General features: G+C 39.2%; 1 long non-coding RNA gene across 1 annotated transcript in view; it reads right to left on the minus strand.

Annotated features, from left to right (window-relative positions):
- LOC128572290 (uncharacterized) overlaps positions 1 to 20,062 on the minus strand; it is a 35,826-nt gene that overhangs the window by 7,709 nt on the left and 8,055 nt on the right. The window lies entirely within an intron of this gene.

Genomic DNA, 20,062 nt, shown 5'->3' on the forward strand with positions numbered 1-20,062 from the left:
GTCAAAAAGAAAGGCCAGAGAAATAAGAGGAACAAGTGAAACCTACCAAAAATATGAGATTATGTAAAAAGACCTAACATGACAATTATAGGCATCCCTGAGGGTGAAGAAGAAAATACCTAGGGGTGAAAACCTATTTGAGGAAAATTTCCCAGGCCTTGCTAGAAATTTAAACATCTAGGTACAGGCTGGGCATGGTGGCTCATGCCTCTAATCCTAGTACTCTAGGAGGTCAAGGTGGAAGTATTGCTTGACCTCAGAGTTCAAAACTAGCCTGAACAAGAGTGAGCACGTGTCTCTGAAAAAAAAAAAAAAATAGCCATTGTAGTGGGTGCCTGTATTCCCAGCTACTTGGAAGGCTGAGGCAAGAGGATCACTTGAGCCCAAGAGTATGAGGTTGGAGTGAACTATGACACCATGGTTCTCAACCCCAGGGCGACTGAGTGAGACTGTCTCAAAAAAATAAAATAAACATCCAGGTAGTAGAAGTACCATAGACTTCTAGGAAATACACTGGTAAGAGGCAATCACCATGCCATACAGTCATCAGACTGGCCAAAGTTAACAGGAAAGAGAAACTCCCACAGACCATAAGGCGAAAGCATCAGTAACTTACAAATGAAAACCCATGAGACTAACTGTAGACTTCTCAACTGAGACTTTCCAAGCAAGAAGGGACTGGGGCCCCATTCTTAGTATTCTCTTAGAATTTTGTATTCTACAAAACTTTATATTAGGGAGAAATAAAGATTTTCTCAGACAAGCCAATGGTGAGGATATTTGCCAAGACCAGACCTGCCCTTCAAGAAATATTTATTTCCGCATTATACCATGTACACAAATCAGCACAGTAGATACACACTATAAAACCGTCCAAATGCTAAAGTTCAGAGCGCAGATACCACAATGGCTCAGTGGTAAAACAAAGCAATAAAGTTCTATGCAACAAGATAAACAGAAATCCGCCCCATTTATTAATTCTCTCATAAAGGTGAATGACTGGAACTCCCCACTGAAGAGACATAGGCAGGCTGAAAGGATTAAAAACAAAATACAAGCCAAGTATGTGCTGTCTCTATAAGGACTTATTCAGACTCAAGGTGAAGGTTTGGAAAGCAATATTCCATGCAAATAGAAATGAAAAAAAAAGCTGGTGAAGTCATTCTTATATCAGATAACATACACTTCACATCAATAAAAGTGAAAACAGACTGCCGCACCCACGGCATATAGCCGTAGTGAGGCAGTGCTGTCCGCGTTACAGAACGACGGGAAGGTGGTTTGTGCTCCCCGGAGCTTTGCCCCCAGCGCCCCCAGTATGCACAGCATCAAAAATGTTGCCTAGCATACTCAGTTACCCGCTTAAGTTTAAAGATTGTGGCGTCTACTCATGTGTTTGTCATCCTGTACCAGAAGTCTGTTTGTTCTAATAAATTGTCAATATGTACTTTCCTAAGAATGAGCACAATGCACTACTAATCCAGATAGAACACAGCCTTGTGAGCTGCTAGACTCAGTGACACCAACAATGAGCACATAAAGATGTTTTCCCAACAGTGAGCTAAGACGATAAGCCCAAGGACATGAAATACAAATTATCTACATAAGTTACAAAGTCACTGAAACACATCCACCCACCATAAAGTCCTGTTCAGAACATCTTGTTTCACCAACTGTCACGCATAATAAAAATCAATAGGAAAAATAATACTTGTCAAGGAATTTACTCTAAATCAAAATTATAATTATCAATAACAATAAGATCAAATAGTAAATGTAGAATTAGTCAAACATTAACGTAAAGAAGATGTCAAGCTGTTCGAAAAAGATAATAAGAAACTGAGATAGGAGGAAGCGGGCAGAGTTGACTAATAACCGCCACCCTCCGGAAGCGGAACGTTAAAACATAACAATGCATAATAAATCACACTTGTAAACGCAAAGATAACCCGCACACGTAAGCAAAAAGATTGCATTATGTAAACTCTGTAAAAATGTATAAATACCAACATGTGTACCCAATAAATTCACAGCTGCTTCCTTCATCACATGCTGTGTGGCAGTCTGTCATTTTTCCTGCGCCGACCTCTCAACTTTCCTCGTTCCTTCTCCCTGCACTCCCTCGGACTGAAACCCACCGACAGGGCGGTCCGTTGCAGGTGGCGCCCGAACAGGGACCTGAAGGACAGGCCACCGACTGAGCGGTCCGTTGCAGGTGGCGCCTCGAACAGGGACCTGAAGGACAGGTAATCTTCTCTCTCTTTCTTTCTTTTTCAAGGTTGAGGGCGGCTCTCACCAGAGAGCTACAGTCCCGCCGGTAAAGGCTGACCGGTTAAGTGTGAGCAATCAGCAGGTACCATGGGGCACGCATTAACCAAGGATATTAAAGCATGCATGGATGCCTCACCAGCGATAGTCCAAAGTATGGCCTATGCTGCAGCAATGCAAGGACAGAAATTCAGCGCCTATATTAAAAATACCTTCAATAAGGGAGGTAAGGGGCCGAGAGCTCCTGCTGACACTTGCTACAATTGTGGCAAGCCAGGTCACATGCAGAAGGACTGTAAACAGTCCCATGCCAATAAGCCGAGGGGGGAACCGCCCGGCTTATGCCCTCGTTGTAAGAAGGGGCGACATTAGAGAAATGAATGTAAATCAAAATTTCATAAGAATGGAACCCCCTTAAATAACAAGGGAGACACTGATCCTGAGGATCAGGACGTACAGAAATCAAAAAACTAGATAAGGGGCATTCTCCCAGCCCAGGCCCCAAGGGAGAGCAGGCTGTAGCTTGTAACACACAGCCTTTATCTACATTGAATCCTCAAGCCCCTGAATTTACTATTCATGACCTTTCACGGGGCACTCCTGAAAGTGCAGGTTTAAATTTAGCAAATGAAAAGAATGTCTTATTATCCAAATGGGACGGTGTTACTTTAATCCCCACTACAATGAAAGGGCAACTTTTGCCTGGAACAGTTGGAATTATAATTAGTAGAAGTTCAAATTATACTAAAAACTTTGAAGTTATTCCAGGAGTAGTTAACTCAGATTCGGAAAAGACAACGCAGAAGGAGGCGCCAACAGCTGCTGCAAGATCTCACCCGCCGCTTGGAGAAAATGAAAGTACACTCGCCGATAACAAACAAAACCACCAGGCGCATTTCCACTGGCTCCAAGACAACTAAAAAAACCCAGCAGAGAAGGAAGCTGGGGGCCCCCCTGTCCTTCGTGGGGCGGGCCTGCCTCCCAAGTGTTACAGCCCCCAGAGAGCAGCACTGGCAGAATCCCAAGGGTGAGATTTAGAACCTTTATTATTGGCCCTTTGCCACTAGTAATTTGTATAAATAAGAAAAATATTTTTACAAACTGAATCTTTGTCAACGGATAAAATTCTTGCCTTTTAAACCTTCTAATTATCAGTTTAGCTGAGTGAATAAGTGACTTCATAGTAAACTAGGATCCTGTTTAGTGGAAAGTGAGTTTTTGAGAGTAAGAGAAATTAAACAGAAAGGAGAATGACATTGTATAAAGAAAGAATCTTGTGTGATAAATTTTGTCCTGAAACAGAATAGTTATGTAAGAAAGTAAAAGGCAGGGCAAAAGTTCAAGAAAGTTTAGAATGTTTGTAGATGGTCTGTGCAAGTTAAATGAAACTCATAAAAGAGAATTTATGAAAGAATTTACATGTGATCCAGTTGACTATGTATTTCCTTTAAAATCTTTTAACTTGTAAAAATAACTAATTGTATTGCGTCCTTTAATATTCAACATGATAAACAAGTAAATGTTATGTTAACTATAAAAAAACCTTCTTATGTGATATTACCTGTAAATCTACAAAGCAATCCATAGTATGATAATACAACATTACAAGTGTTAGAAACACTTAATGAATTAATTAGACCTAAAAAATTTGTAACAGCTTTAATTTTAGACATTACAACTTTAATTTCTATAATCACTACTTTTGCTGTAGCTACTACAGCCTTAGTACAACAAATGCATACAACATACTATGTCAATACTCTTGACAATAATATAACTTTAACATTAATGACACAAGCTAATATAGATAATAAGCTTAAAACTAAATTAAATGTGTTAAAAAGAATAGTCTTAACTTTAGGTCAGAACATTAAGTACATACAACAGAAACTACAAACAAAATGTCACTCAACATTTCAAGCCATTTACATTACACCTTTACCATATAATGTATCTAACTCATGGAACAAAGTACAAACACATCTTCAAGGTGTCTAGAGAGACAATAATATAACACATAATTTACACAGCTTACAACAAGATATTACAGCCATGAGTCAAGCTCATTTACCAATAACTTCTCTTAACACATTAGCTCAATCTTTAACTAATGGGTTTAGAACACTCAATCCTCTTAACTGGATCCAGTATATTGTGCTCATAACCATTATTAGTTGTTTGTCATTTTGTGTTGTGTTGTTGTTACCATGTCTCATACAGTATCTGTTTTCCTCTATGAACTCTATACGCCAAGAAGTCTTTGAACTGCGGTTTAAAAACAAAAAAGGGGGAAATGCCGCACCCACGGCATATAGCCGTAGTGAGGCAGTGCTGTCCGCGTTACAGAACGACGGGAAGGTGGTTTGTGCTCCCCGGAGCTTTGCCCCCAGCGCCCCCAGTATGCACAGCATCAAAAATGTTGCCTAGCATACTCAGTTACCCGCTTAAGTTTAAAGATTGTGGCGTCTACTCATGTGTTTGTCATCCTGTACCAGAAGTCTGTTTGTTCTAATAAATTGTCAATATGTACTTTCCTAAGAATGAGCACAATGCACTACTAATCCAGATAGAACACAGCCTTGTGAGCTGCTAGACTCAGTGACACCAACAATGAGCACATAAAGATGTTTTCCCAACAGTGAGCTAAGACGATAAGCCCAAGGACATGAAATACAAATTATCTACATAAGTTACAAAGTCACTGAAACACATCTACCCACCATAAAGTCCTGTTCAGAACATCTTGTTTCACCAACTGTCACGCATAATAAAAATCAATAGGAAAAATAATACTTGTCAAGGAATTTACTCTAAATCAAAATTATAATTATCAATAACAATAAGATCAAATAGTAAATGTAGAATTAGTCAAACATTAACGTAAAGAAGATGTCAAGCTGTTCTAAAAAGATAATAAGAAACTGAGATAGGAGGAAGCGGGCAGAGTTGACTAATAACCGCCACCCTCCGGAAGCGGAACGTTAAAACATAACAATGCATAATAAATCACACTTGTAAACACAAAGATAACCCGCACACGTAAGCAAAAAGATTGCATTATGTAAACTCTGTAAAAATGTATAAATACCAACATGTGTACCCAATAAATTCACAGCTGCTTCCTTCATCACATGCTGTGTGGCAGTCTGTCATTTTTCCTGCGCCGACCTCTCAACTTTCCTCGTTCCTTCTCCCTGCACTCCCTCAGACTGAAACCCACCGACAGGGCGGTCCGTTGCAACAGACAAAAACAGTCACTAATAATATAACGCAGAAGAAAACAATTCAACAAGACAACATAACAATCCTAAATATCTATGCATCTAACATGGGAGCACCAAGAGTCATAAAGAAAATCCTACTTTATCTAAAGAAAATAATGAACAGTAGCATTATAATAGCCAGGGACGTCAATAACCCCATTGACAGAACTGGACAGATCCTCCAAGCAAAAAATAAAGAAACAATAGGTGGTGCCAGTAGCTCAGTAGGTAGGGCAAGAGCCACATACACCGAGGCTAGCGGGTTCAAACCCAGCCCAGGCCAGCTAAAACAACGACAATTGCAACAAAAAAAATAGCCAGACATTTTGGTAGGCACCTGTAGTCCCAGCTACTCGGGAGGCTGAGGCAAGAGAATCACTTAAGCCCAAGAGTTTGAGATTGCTGTGAGCTGGGACATCACAGCACGTTCTACCCGGGGTGACAGCTTGAGACTCTGTCTCAAAAAAAAAAAAAAGAAAGAAAGAAACAAACAAACAAACAGTGAACCTAAACAGGACTTTTTTTTTTTTTTTTTTGAGACAGTCTCACTGTGTTGCCCTTGCTAGAGTGCCGTGTGTCACAGCTCACAGCAACCTCAAACTCTTGGACTCAAGCGATTCTCTTGCCTCAGCCTCCCGAGTAGCTGGGACCACAGGCGTCCACCACAAAGCCCCGCCATTTATTTTTTTTTGGTTACAGTTGTCATTGATGTTTAGCAGTCCTGGGATGGCTTGACCCCGCCACCTTTGGTGTATGTGGCTGGCACCCTACTCACTGAGCTACGGGCACCAAACCTTTTTTGTTTTGTTTTGTTTTTATGTTTAGCAGATGCTGGCTGGGTTCGAACCTGCCACCCTGGTGCACAGGACTGGCACTCTAACCATTGAAGATGGGTGCCCAGCCTTTTCTTCTTTTTTTTTTTTTTTTGAGACAGAGTCTCACTTTGTTGTCTTCAGTAGAGTGCTGTGGCGTCATAGGTCACAGCAACCTCAAACTCTTGGGCTCAAGCAATTCTCTTGCTTCAGCCTCCCAAGTAGCTGGGACAACTGGGATACACCACAATGCTGGGGTATTTTTTAAGAGACAGGGTCTCACTCTGACTCAAACTAGTCTCGAACCTCTGAGCTCAGGCAATCCATCTGCCTCGTCCTCCCAGAGTGCTAGGATTACAGGCATGAGCCACCGCGCCCAATCCTAAACAGGACTTTAGAACAAATGGGCCTAAGAGACATTTATACAACATTCTATCCAAAAACTACTGAATATACATTCTTTACACCAGCCTATGGAATAATCTCTAAAGTTTATTACATCCTAGGCCATAAAACATGTATTAACAAATTCAAAAAATAGAATATATATAAAGTATTTTCTTAGATCACACCAAAATAAGATAAGAAATTAATTCCAATGGAAACATTCATCCCTCCAAAGTCATGGACACCAACCAACCTATTGCTCAATGATAGTTGGGTCAAGGAGAAAATAAAGATGGAAATCAAAAGATTTTAAACTCAATGGGGACACAAGTTATCAAAATCTGTGGGATACAGCAAAAGCAGTCCGGAGAGAAAAGCTCATAACCTTAAATGCCCACAATCAAAAGAGAAATATTACAAAGCAATAATCTAATAAGTCATCTTTCTAATTTAATTTTAACCCAGATTAATGAGGGTACAAATGTTTAGGTTATACAGTTTTCATTTCTAAGGTAAAGTTCATGTTGCAATTGAACACCCTCATATTGCACACATTAGGTAAGAACCCAACTATTATCCTCCTTCCTATCCCTACTCTTCTCTGCCCTCCCCTCCCCATTCTTAGAGTACACTTGTGTTTTTTTCTTTCATGTGGTATGTAGTTGTTTATATATTTGTTTCATATTAATATTGAATACACTGGATACTTTTTAATCCATTCTTGAGCTACTTTAGTAGGAAGAATGTGTTTCTTTTTTTTTTTTTTTTTTAATTGTTGGGGATTCATTGAGGGTACAATAAGCCAGTTACACTGATTGCAATTGTTAGGTAAAGTCCCTCTTGCAATCAAGAATGTGTTTCTTTTTCTTTTTTTTTTTTAAGAGACAGAGTCTCACTTTGTCACCCTCGGTAGTGTGCCGTGGCATCACAGCTCACAGCAACCTCCAGCTCTTGGGCTTAGTTGATTCTCTTGCCTCTGCCTCCTAAGTAGTTGGGACTACAGGCACCCGCCACAATGGCCGGCTATTTTTTTGTTGCAGTTTGGCCAGGGCCAGATTTGAACCCACTGTACCCTCAGTATATGGGGCCACTGTCCTACTCACTGAGCCACAGGCACTGCCCAGAAGATGTGTTTCAACTCCATCCACATAAACATAAAAGATATAAAGTCTCCGTCTTTTCTTATGGCTGAATAGTACTCCATAGTATGCATATACTACAGTTTGTTAATCCATTCATATGTTGATGGGCAGTTGGGTTGCTTCCACATCCTGGCAATTGTAAACTGATTTGCAATAAGCATTCTGGTGCAGATATCCTTGTGGTAAAATGATTTTTGTCTTCTGGGTTTGTGGGATCAAATGGAACGTCAACTTTTAATTCTTTGAGAATTCTCCATACTTCTTACCATAAAGGTTGTATTAGGTTTTTTGCAATACCATCAGCAGTGTAAAAGTCTTCCCTTCTCTCCACATCCATGCTAGCAAGTGGAGATTCGACACTTTGTGATGTGGGCTAATCTCACTAGAGATAGGTGATATCCCAGAGTGGTCTTAATTTGTATTTCTATGATGATTAAAGATGATGAGCATATTTTCAAATGTTTATTGGCTATATATCTGGCATCTTCAGGGAAATTTCTCTTCAAGTCTCTTGCCAACTTATAAATGTGGTTGTTTGCTCTTTCCTTGTTAATTAATTTCTCTGTAGATTCTAGTTATCCACCCATTGTCAGAGACAGAATGCAAATACCTTCTCACATTCCAAACACTATTTGCTTTAGTTGTGGTATCCTTACTTGCGCAGAAGCTTTTTAGCTTGATCATGTCCCATTTATTTATCTTTGGTCTTGCTCCAATTGCCAAAGGTGTCTTCCTTTGGCATAAAGTGTTTTCCTAGGCCAATACTGTCAGACCATTTTTCCCTACACTCTCTTCTAAAATTTTTATTGTTTCATGTCTTACATTTAAATATTTTATCTAACAAGAGTCAATTTTTGTCCATGGTGAGAGGATTGCAGGTCCAATTTCAGTCTTCTATATGTAGCTAACCAGTTCTCCCAGCACCATTTATTAAATAAGGATTCTTTTCCCCAGTGTGTACTTTTGTTTGGTTTATTGAAGATCAAATGGTGGTATATGGCTGGTTTCATCTCTAGGTTCTCTATTCTATTCTATACATTTATATCTCTATTTTTGTGCCAGTACCATGCTATTTTTTTTTTTTGAGACAGAGTCTCACTATGTGGCCCTCGGTAGAGTGCTGTGGTGTTAACAGCTCACAGCAACCTCAAACTCTTGGGCTTAAAGTGATTCTCTTGCCTCAGCCTCCCAAGTAGCTGGGACTATAGGCACCTACCACTACACCCAGCTTTTTTTTGTTGCAGTTGTCATCGTTGTTTAGCAGACCCAGGCCGGGTTCAAACCTGCCAGCCTCAGTGTATGTGGCCAGTGCCCTACCCACTCAGCTATGGGCACTGAGCCAGTACCATGCTGTTTTGATCACTACAGATTTGTGGTACAACCAAGTCTGGTAACATGATGCCTCTAGATTTGTTTTTATGTCTTAAAAATGTATCGTCTGTTCAGGTTTTTTTCAGGTTCCTTATGAAATAGAGAGTACTATCTTTTCAAGTTCTTCAAAGTATGATTTGGTGCTTTGATGGGGATTGCATTAAATCCGTAGATTGCCTTGGGTAGACATCCACTATTTTTTTCCTCAGGGTTCCATAGTTCTCTTTATAGATTCTTCATATGCTTCGTTGGACATATTGGCAGGTATTTCATTTTCATTGGCGCTACTGTGAAGTGTATTGTATCTCTGATTTGATTCTTACCTTGACTGTTATGGATACATATGAAGGTTACTGATTTGTGAACACTGATTTTGTATCCTGAGATGCATCCTTGATCACTTCTAAGAGCTTTGTACTTGAGTCCCTGAGGTTTTCCAGGTATAAAGATCATGTGCATCTGCAAAGGGCGTGAGTTTGACCTCTATCCCCATTTGAATATCCTTGATCTCCTCTTGCATGATTGAAAAGCAGTGGTGATAGTGGGCATCCTCACCTCATTCCAGCTTTAACTGGAAGTGCTTTCAGTTTTATTCCATTCAATATAACATTGGTCGTGGGTTTGTTGTAGATGGCCTCTATCAATTTAAGAAATGCCCACTGCGCCTGTAATCCCAGCTACTCGGGAGGCTGAGGCAAGAGAATTGCTTAAGCCCAGGAGTTGGAGGTTGCTGTGAGCTGTGTGAGGCCACGGCACTCTACCGAGGGCCATAAAGTGAGACTCTGTCTCTACAAAAAAAAAAACAAAAACAAAAAACAAAGAAATGCCCACCATTGCTGTGAGCTATGACACCAGGGCACTCTACCTAGGGTGAAAGCTTGAGACTCTGTCTCAAGGAGTAAAACAAAAAAAAAAAAAAAGAAAGAAAGAAATGTACCACCTATACCTATTTTCTTTTTTTTTTTTCTCTTTTTTATACCTATTTTCTTAAGTGTTCTCATCAGAAAAGGATGTTAAATTTTGTCAAATGCTTTTTCTGCGTCAATTGAGAGAATCGTATGGTCTTTGTTTTTTACTTTATTTATGTGATGAATTATATTTGTGAATTTACATATGTTAAACCAACCTTGCATACCTGGGGTAAAGCCCACTTCATCATGATGTATAATTTTTTTTTAAAGTATCAATATATTCTTTTTTTTTTTTTTTTTTTTTGAGACAGAGTCTCATTATGTCACCATGGGTAGAGTGCCATGTTGCCACAGCTCACACTAACCTCAAACTCTTGGGCTTAAGCAATTCTCTTGCCTCAGCCTCCTGAGTAGCTGGGACCACAGGCACCACCCCAATGCCCAGCTATTTTTTGGTTACAGTTGTCATTGTTGTTTAGCAGGACCAGACTGGGCTTGAATCCACCAGCCTCATGTATGTGGCCGGCACCCTAATCACTGAGCTATAGGTGCTGAGCCTGTATCAATGTATTCTGTTTGCTAGAATCTTATTTTTGCACCAATATGCATTAATGATATTGGCCTATAGTTTTCCTTTTTTGTTGGATCCTTTCCTCGTTTTGGAATCAGGGTGGTGTTTGCTTCACAGAATACGTTAGGGAGGATTCCTTACTTCTCTGTTTTAGTATAGATTATGTAACATAGGTATTAGTTCCTCTTTGAAGGTTTGGTAGAATTCTGGTGTGAAACCATCTGGTCCAGGGCTTGTCTTTTTTGGGAGATTTTGTATAGTTGATTTTCTTTCAGTGCTTGATATGGTCTATTCAAAACTTCTCATTCTTTCTGGTTGAGTTTAGAAAGGCATTATGATTTCAGGTATTCGTCCATTTTTCCTACATTTTCATATTTCTGGGCATAGCTTTTTGTAGTAATTGTTGAGAATCTTTTGTATTTCTGTGGTATCTGTTGTAATTTTCCCTTTTTCTATTACTTTTCTGTTTCTGGTTAGTCTGAGCAGGGTTTACCAATTTTGTTAATCTTTTCAAAGAACCAACTTTTTGCTTTGCTCACCTTCTGAATGATTCCTGTGTTATCAATGTCTTTTAATTCTGCTCTGATTTGGGTATTTCTTTTCTTCTGCTTGGTTTGGGGTTGGGGTTGGATTGTTCCTTTTTTTTGGATTGTTCTTCTTTTTCCAGTTGTTTGAGATGTCCCTTAGGTCACTGACTTGCTCTCTTTCCATTTTCTGGATGAAGGCATCTAATGCTATAAATTTCCGTCTTAGGACTGCCTTTGAGGTATCCCACAGGTTTTGGTAGCTTGTGGCTTCATTATTATTTTGATCAAGAAATCTAATAATTTCCTTATTTCATCCTTAACCTAACTGTTGTTCTGCATAAAGTTATTTAGTTTCCGTGACTTTATGTGGGTATGAAGATTTCTGTTGGTGTTGATTTCGACTTTTATTCCAGATGGTCTGAGAGGATACAAGCAATAATTTCTATTATTTTGAATTTTTTTCAATTTGTTGAATTTGTTTCCATGCCCTAAGAGATGATCAATTTTGGAGTATAACCCATGGGCTGATGAGAAGAATGTATACTCAGTTTTATTAGGATGAAATGTTCTGTGTATGTCTGTTAAGTTCATTTTTTCTATGGTTGTATTTAATTCCACTATTTCTTTCTTTAGTTTCTGCTAGTAGGATTTGTCCAGTTCTATCAGAGGGAGGCTAAAATCTCCAATATTATGAAGCTAGAAGATATAATATTGTTCATATCATTTAGGGTTCATTTTATACATCAAGGAGCATTCAGGTTGGGTACATAAATATTAATGATTAAAATCTCTTCATGTTGTATATTTCCCTTAACCAGTATGTAATGTCCATCCTTGTCTTTCCTTATTTTTGTTGGTTTAAATCCAATTGTATCTGCAAATAAGGTTGTAATCCCTGTTTTTCCCCCCCATTTGCCTGGAATATTGTTTTTCATACCTTCACCCTAAGTTTTTTTTTACTCTTACAGGTTAGGTTTGTTTTTTGGAGACAACAGATACTGGGTTTGAGTTTTTGTATCTGGTCAGCCAGCTTGTGTCTCTTTAGTGGGGAATTCAAGCCATTCACATTTAATGAGAAAATCAATAGGTATGGTGGAGTTTTGATCATGTTGTTTTGTGCAGGTCCAGTGCTTAGTTTTACCCCTTGTACCATTATGGAGCTAAGCTTTGTTCTTTTATTTCTAGGTGTATGTATTTTGGTGATAGAAAAGGGTGCTAGTCTCTATGAAGAATGGACTTGAGTACTTTCTGTATAGCTTTTCTAGTTGTGGCACATTTCCTCAACATTTACATGTTAGTAAAATATTTGATTTCTCCATTACAAATGAAACTCAGTTTAGCAGGATATGGCATCCTGGGCTGAAAGTTGTTTTGTTCAAGAAGGTTAAAACTGATGGCCATCTTCCTCTGGCTTGAAAAGTTTTACCTGAAAGGTCTGCTGTCATCTTGATATTTTATCCTTTGTAGATAAAACTTTTCTTACACCTGGCTGCTTTCAGTATTTTTTCTTTCATATTGACTTTGGCAAGGTTAATGACAATGTGTCTAGGAGATGTTTTAGATTATGCTATGCTAGGGTTCTGAAACTCTCTACTACCTGCATTTCTGTGTCTCTCGCAATGCTTGGGAAAATCTCCACCATAATGACTTGATATATAGCTTCAGTTCCTTTAGGATAACCCTTTTCTCCTTCACAAATTCCTATAATTTGGATGTTCAATATTTTGGAATAGTCCCATAACTCTCTCAGGAATATTCTGTTTTTGTTCTCTTTTTTTTTCTGCTTCTTTGAACAACTGGTTTACTTCAAAAGTCTTTATTCAGTTTCTGAAATTTTTTCATCATGCTTTATAACTAAGGCTCTCTCTACCATGTTTTGAAGCTCCTTGAATGCCTCTTTCAATTTCTTAAGCTCTGCTATATTCCACCTAATTATGTTCAGATTCTTGGTGACTTTCATTAATTTCTTGAAATAACTTTTGGACTATTTTTTGAATTCATTTTTCCACCTTTCCTCAATTCCTTTCATCTTATATGTCATCCATTTCCTGAATTCTGTTTTCTGACATTTCCCTTGTAATGTCTTGGGGATGCTGATTTGATCTGACTTTTCATGTTGCCACAATTTTGCTCATTCCTCCCCCTGTGTACTTTCAGCTTTTTTAAAATATTAATTATACCTTTTCAGCTGAAATGTTAGGTTGTCCCTCAATAGTTAGAGATAATCTAATTGGGGACCTTTAGGAGAAACCCACAGACCTATTTGGCAACTAAAACTGGTGGGGTGAAATCAGATCTGGAAGCTCCAGAAAATAGAGCTTACCACCCCTTCACCAATGAGTTGGCGGTTGTACTGTGGCCTTTCTCCTTAGCCTCACAAAGCTTTCTTTCAGGGCTGCAGTGTGAAAGACTCTGATGCTAGCCTTGCTGGAACAGATAACTGATTCTATCCTGGTATCAGCCTGTCCTTCACCCAGTTTAAAGAAGTTTCTGTATTTTGCTAGAGTTCCTACTGTAAAAGATACCAACAGCGGTGGACCCCACCAGTTACAGCTGGAAGAGGGGAATTCGTGGATAGACCCACTGTTCCCACCTCCATGGCACCAAACCCCCTCACACAAGTAAATTCAAATTAGCTATGACCCTGAAGCCCCAATCAGTAGCAGCTGGAGGAGGCATAACTGCTACAGATTTGAACAAGAATTCCAACCTTCCCTTTGGTGGTTCCCACTCTAGAACACAAATATCCTTTGCGCAAAGAAGAAGCCACGGTGTTTCCTTCATAGAGTCCTCGGTGTGAAGTAGATAAAATGAAGCTGTCACCTGGAGCTGGGAAGGGGATCTAGTTCCTGGACCTTCCCAGGGCTGGTTGCCTGAGTCTAGGTGTGTCTCTCGCCAAGCTGTCAGGAAGATAGCTGGTTTTCTAGGGACAAACACTGGACAGGGCCTCTCCAAAAGGCAGGAGAAAGTTCCCTTTTAGCAGGAGGGAGAGGCAAGATAACCACATCATGCCAAAGTTAGTACTGCAGTGCCACAGTTTCTGATCAAAATGGGGGACTGGTGGGGGGCATGCTTGGCTCAGTGGCCCACACAATGCAGAGGTCTCTGAGAGATCTTGCCAAACACACTGCCTCTGCAGGGGATAGTCCATCAGGCATTCAGAGAGTGGGGGAGGATAGGCTGTGGGTCAGGACCATGGAGAAAAAAATTTGTTCATTTTTGTGCTAGGCAGGATGGGGAAGCAGAGGTGAAAATTCCAAGTGCAGGAGAACCAGGATCTCACAGCCCTCTCCTTTGGGGTGAGATGAGAGCTCTTTTGTTCCCAGCTTTCTTGTGAAAAGTCCATGACAGGCCTCCTGATTGGGGAGTGGTCTCCTTTCCCCTTTGGTACCAGGCAACTTCAGTTTAGTACCTGATCTCTGTCCTTCTTTCTTTTTCACCCTTGCAGTTTCTCTGAGGGGGGATGGTGTGTTCCTTGATTTCTTCTCATTGTGTTTAACTCCCCAATTTCAACTTTTTCAAGTTAACTTCAGTGTAACTTTTATCCTCCTGAACAGAGTTTCTGACAGAAATTGCTTCTAGTCAGCGATCTTGCCCCTCCCAGATAAATCATCTTAAGGAAATGGAAAAGTAGCAAACCAATGCCAAACCCAGAAGAAAATAACAAAAATAAGGGCAAAATGAAATCAAGTTAAGAACAAAAGAATTAATAGAAGATTAATGGGCTTGGTTCCCGTAGCTCAGTGGTTAAGGCACCAGCCACATACACTGGCGGGTTCATACCTGGGCCTGGGCCTGCTAAACAACAACTATAACAAAAAACTAGCCAGGTGTTGTGGAGGGTGCCTGAAGCTCCAGCTACTTGGGAGGCTGAGGCAAGAGGATTGCTTGAGCCCAAGAGTTTGAGGTTGTTATGAGCTTTGATGCCACAGCACTCCCATCTAGGGTGATATAGTGAGACTCTGTCTCAAAAAAAGGGAAAAGATTAATGAGAAAGAAAGTTTATTCTTTGAAAAGACAAAATTGGCAAGCCTCTTTCTAAAACAACCAGAAACAGAAAAGAAAGGACTCTAGTAAACCAAATCAAAAATGAAAAAGGAGAAATGACAACTGATAACACAGAAATACAAAACATCATGTCTGAATACTATACAAATCTCTATGCTCATAAACTTGAAAGTGGACAAATTCTTAGAAATACACAACCTCCTTGGGCTCAATCAGGAAGAAAAAGAACTCCCAACACATCAACATCAAGGACTTAAATTGAAACCACTATAAGAAAAATCTTTCACATATGAAAAATGCTCATCATCCTTAATCATCAGAGAAATGCAAATCAAAACTACTTTGAGATATCATCTAACTCCAGTCAGATTAGCCCACATAACAAAATCCCCAAACCAGAGATGTTGGCATGGATGTAGAGGAAAAGGAATACTTCTACAATGCTAGTGGGAATGCAAATTAATGCATTCCTTTTGGAAAGATGTTTTGAGAACACTTAGGGATCTAAAAATAGACCTGCCATTCAATCCTACAATTCCTCTACTAGGTATATATCCAAAAGACCAAAAATCACATTATAATAAAGATATCTGTACCAGAATGTTTACTGCAGCCCAATTTATAATTGCTAAGTCATGGAAGAAGCCCAAGTGCCCACTGACCCATGAGTGGATTAATAAATTGTGGTATATGTACACCATAGAATTTATGCAGCCTTAAAGAAAGATGGAGACTTTATCTCTTTCATGTTTACATGGATAGAGCTGGATCATATTCGTCCTAGCAAAGTATCTCAAGAATGGAAGAAAAAGTATCCAATGTACTCAGCCCTACTATAAAACCAATTTATAGCTTTTATATGAAAGCTATAGCCCAAGAATATGGGGAAAGGGAAGAGGGAGCAGAGGGGGAAGGATGGGTGGAGGGAGGATAATCGGTGGGACCATACCTACAGTTCATCTTACAAGGGTATATGTGAAATTTACTAAATGTAGAATATAAATGTCTTAACACAATAACTAAGAAAATGCCGTGAAGGCTATGTTAACCAGTTCAATGAAAATATTTCAAATTGTGTATAAAATCAGCACATTGTACCTCATTATTGCATTAATGTACACAACTCTGATTTAATAAAAAATAAAAATAATAATTTCAACAAAAAAGGTCCTGGACTAGACAGTTTTACACCTAATTTTATAAAACTAAAAAAGATAACTTGTACCTGTACTACAGATTTTTTTTTTTAACATTTAGAAAGAAGGAATCATTCCCAACTTGTTCTATGAAGCCAATATATCACCTTGATACCAAGGCCAGGAAAGGACGTAACTTAAAAAAACAAAAAAAAAAAAAACCAAAAACACAGGTTTGGCGCTATTAGCTCAGTGGTTAGCCGCATACACCAGGGCAGGCGGGTTTGAAGCTGGCCTGGGCTTGCTAAGCAACAGTGACAACTACAACAAAAAAATAGCTGGGTCTTATGGCGGGCACCTGTGGTTCCAGCTACTTTTGAAGCTGAGGCAAGAGAATCGATTAAAACCCAAGAGTTTGAGGTTGCTGTGAGCTATGATGTCACAGCACTCTACCAAGGGCAACATACTGAGACTCTGTCTTAAAAAACAAAACAAAACAAAACAAACAAATAAAACAGACCCTTACGACTATAGATGCAAAATTTCTCATCAATAAAATCTTAGGAAATCAAATTTAGCTCCACATCAAAAACAATAATTTCTTATAACCAAGTGGCCATCATCCCAGAGATAAAAGAATGGTTCACCAAACACAAATCTATAAATGTAATTCATCACATAAACAGAAGAACAACAAGAACCATATAATCTTCTGAATAGATACAGAAAAAGTATTTGGCAAAATTCAGCACCCTTTTACAAGAATGTTTAAAAAAAAAGCACAATAAAACATACCTCAAAATTATAAAATCTATATAAGACAAACCCATAACCAAAATCAGTTTGAATGGAAAAAAATTGAAAACATTACCACTTAGAAGTGGAAACAGACAAGGCTAACCACTGTCACCACTTCAATCCAACATAGTACTGTAAGTTCTAGCCAGAGCAATCAGACAAAAGAAGAATATCAAGGGTATCCAACTGGGGAAAGAAAAGATCAATTTATTGCTATTTGCTGATGATATGATCTTGTACCCAAAAAACTCAAAAGATTTAATGAAGAGAATACTGGAATAAATAAATTCTGCAATGTCTCAGTTACAAAATCAGTGTACACAAATTGGTAGCTTTCATATTCGGCAACAACAGGCAAGGTGAGACTGAAATCAAAGACACAATACCTTTCACAGTAGCAAAAATTAAAAAAATGTATATGACTATATGTAACTAAGGAGGTGAAGGACCTCTATATGAGAACTATGAAACACTGAGGAAAGAAATTACAGATGATATAAACAGATGAAAAATATATCCTGCTCAAGAATTGGCAGAATCAATATTGTTAAAATGTCTATAGCTTCAAGGCAATTCCCATTAAAATACCAATGTACTTTCTGCAGACCTAGAAAAAAAATAGTTCCATGCTTTACGTAATAAGAACAACATATTGGGAGGCATCACTCTACCAGACTTCAAGCAATACTACAAGGCTATAGTAACTAAAACAGCATGGTGTGGCTATTTTTGGTGCAAAAACAGAGACAGAGACCTATGGAACAGAATAGAGGACCCAAATATGAAACCATCCTTATATTCCCATACAATCTTTAACAAAAAACATATGCTGGGAAAAATAATCCCTATTCAATAAATGGTGCTGGGAAAAGTGGATGGTCAGGGGGGTGGAGGCAAGATGGCTGACTGAAGCAAGTTTTCCACAGAGGTTCCCATCCAGAAGGAGAGTTAAAGGACAGAAATTTAGCAAGTAACCTGGTGGATTAGAGCTGTGCCAGGAGAGAAGGTTGAGGAACACACATCAGCCCTGCTGAGATGAGCTGCTACCCCAAGGATACAAACAAAAGGTACAAAATCCATTGCCAAGCGGACAGGAGTCCCCTCCCCCATGAGAACAGCTTGGAAGCTCTTCTTTTTTTTTTTTGGCCGAGGCTGGGTTTGAACCCACCATCTCCAGCATATGGGACTGGCGCCCTATCCCTTTGAGCCACAGGCGCCGCCCAAGAACAGCTTGGAGTACTCCATACAAACAAGCAAGCAGAGTTCAAAGGTTCAAAGGTTCTCTCATTATGTCCCATGGAAGAGACACTCTAAAAACTGGACCTACTTCCCCTACTAGTGGGTGCCATGATGCTCTACTGCCAGGCATAAACTGTAGAAAACTGTATATATTCTCTACCTGCAATTCTGAGCTCCCAGAACTCCCCTCCACTCTCACTCTGAGGTCTGGAAGCCTGTCTCCCAGGAGTCCGATTCTTGGGTATTTTCCCAAGAGGTGTGGACAGGGCGTGGATTGCTGCTGGTCAGTGCTGATTCGGCGGCATGGGAATGATGAGAGGACAGTCAGCTGAGACAGAACCACAGTCAATTAGGGAACTTAAAGATGCAATGGAAAGTATCAGCAACAGGTTAGACCATGCAGAAGAAAGAATTTCAGAGGTAGAAGACAAAGTTCTTGAGATAACTCAGATAGTAAAAGAGGCAGAAAAGAAGAGAGAGAAAGCAGAACGTTCACTGTCAGAATTATGGGACTTTATGAACTGTTCCAACATACGAGTTATAGGAATCCCAGAACAAGAAGAACAATGGACCCAGAGGAATGGAAGCAATACTAGACAATATTATAAAAGAAAATTTCCCAAATATCGCCAAAGATTCTGACACACTGCTTTCAGAGGTATATCAGATTCCAGGTCGCCTCAACTCTAACTGAGCTTCTACAAGACACATTGTGATGAACCTGTCCAAAGTCAAGAAAAAAGAAAAGATTTTGTAAGCTCCCAGGAGTAAGCGCCAGTTGACCTACAGGGGCAGATCCATCACAGTGACTGCAGACTTCTCTAATGAAACTTTCCAACCAAGAAGACAATGGTCATCTACTTTTAATCTACTTAAACAGAACAATTTCCAGCCCAGAATTCTGTACCTTGCTAAGCTAAGCTTTAAAATTGAGGGAGAAATCAAATCATTTACGGATATACAAAGATTGAGGAAATTCGCCATAACAAGACCAGCTCTAAACAAAATACTTCAACCTGTTCTACACACTGACCACCACAATGGATCAGCAGCAAAGTAAGAACTCAGAAATTAAAGGACAGTACCTAACCTCCACACTGATGCAAAAGATAAAACTAAGCAATGGGCTCTCACAAAATAAGATGAATAGAATACTACCACACTTATCAATTATCTGAATAAATGTTAATGGCTTGAATTACCCACTGAAGAGACACAGATTGGCTGACTGGATCAAAAAACACAAGCCATCCATTTGCTGTCTGCAAGAAACACACCTGGCTTCAAAAGACAAATTAAAACTCTGAGTCAAGGGTTGGAAGACAATTTTTCAGGCAAATGGAATTCAGAAGAACAGAAGAGTTGCAATCTTATTTTCAGATATATATGCATTTAAAGCAACTAAAGTAAAAACAGACAAAGATGGTCACTTTATATTGGTCAAGGGAAAAATACAACAAGAAGACGTTTCAATTCTAAATATTTATGCACCTAATTTAAACGCTCCCAGATTCTTGAAACAGACCTTACTCAGTCTGAGCAATATGATATCTGATAATACCATGATAACAGGGGACTTTAACACTCCTTTTACAGAGATGGACAGATCCTCCTAAACAGAAATTAAAC

This window comes from Nycticebus coucang, chromosome 20 (assembly GCF_027406575.1).
Source record: "Nycticebus coucang isolate mNycCou1 chromosome 20, mNycCou1.pri, whole genome shotgun sequence".
In the NCBI taxonomy this organism is placed as follows: Eukaryota; Metazoa; Chordata; class Mammalia; order Primates; family Lorisidae; genus Nycticebus; species Nycticebus coucang.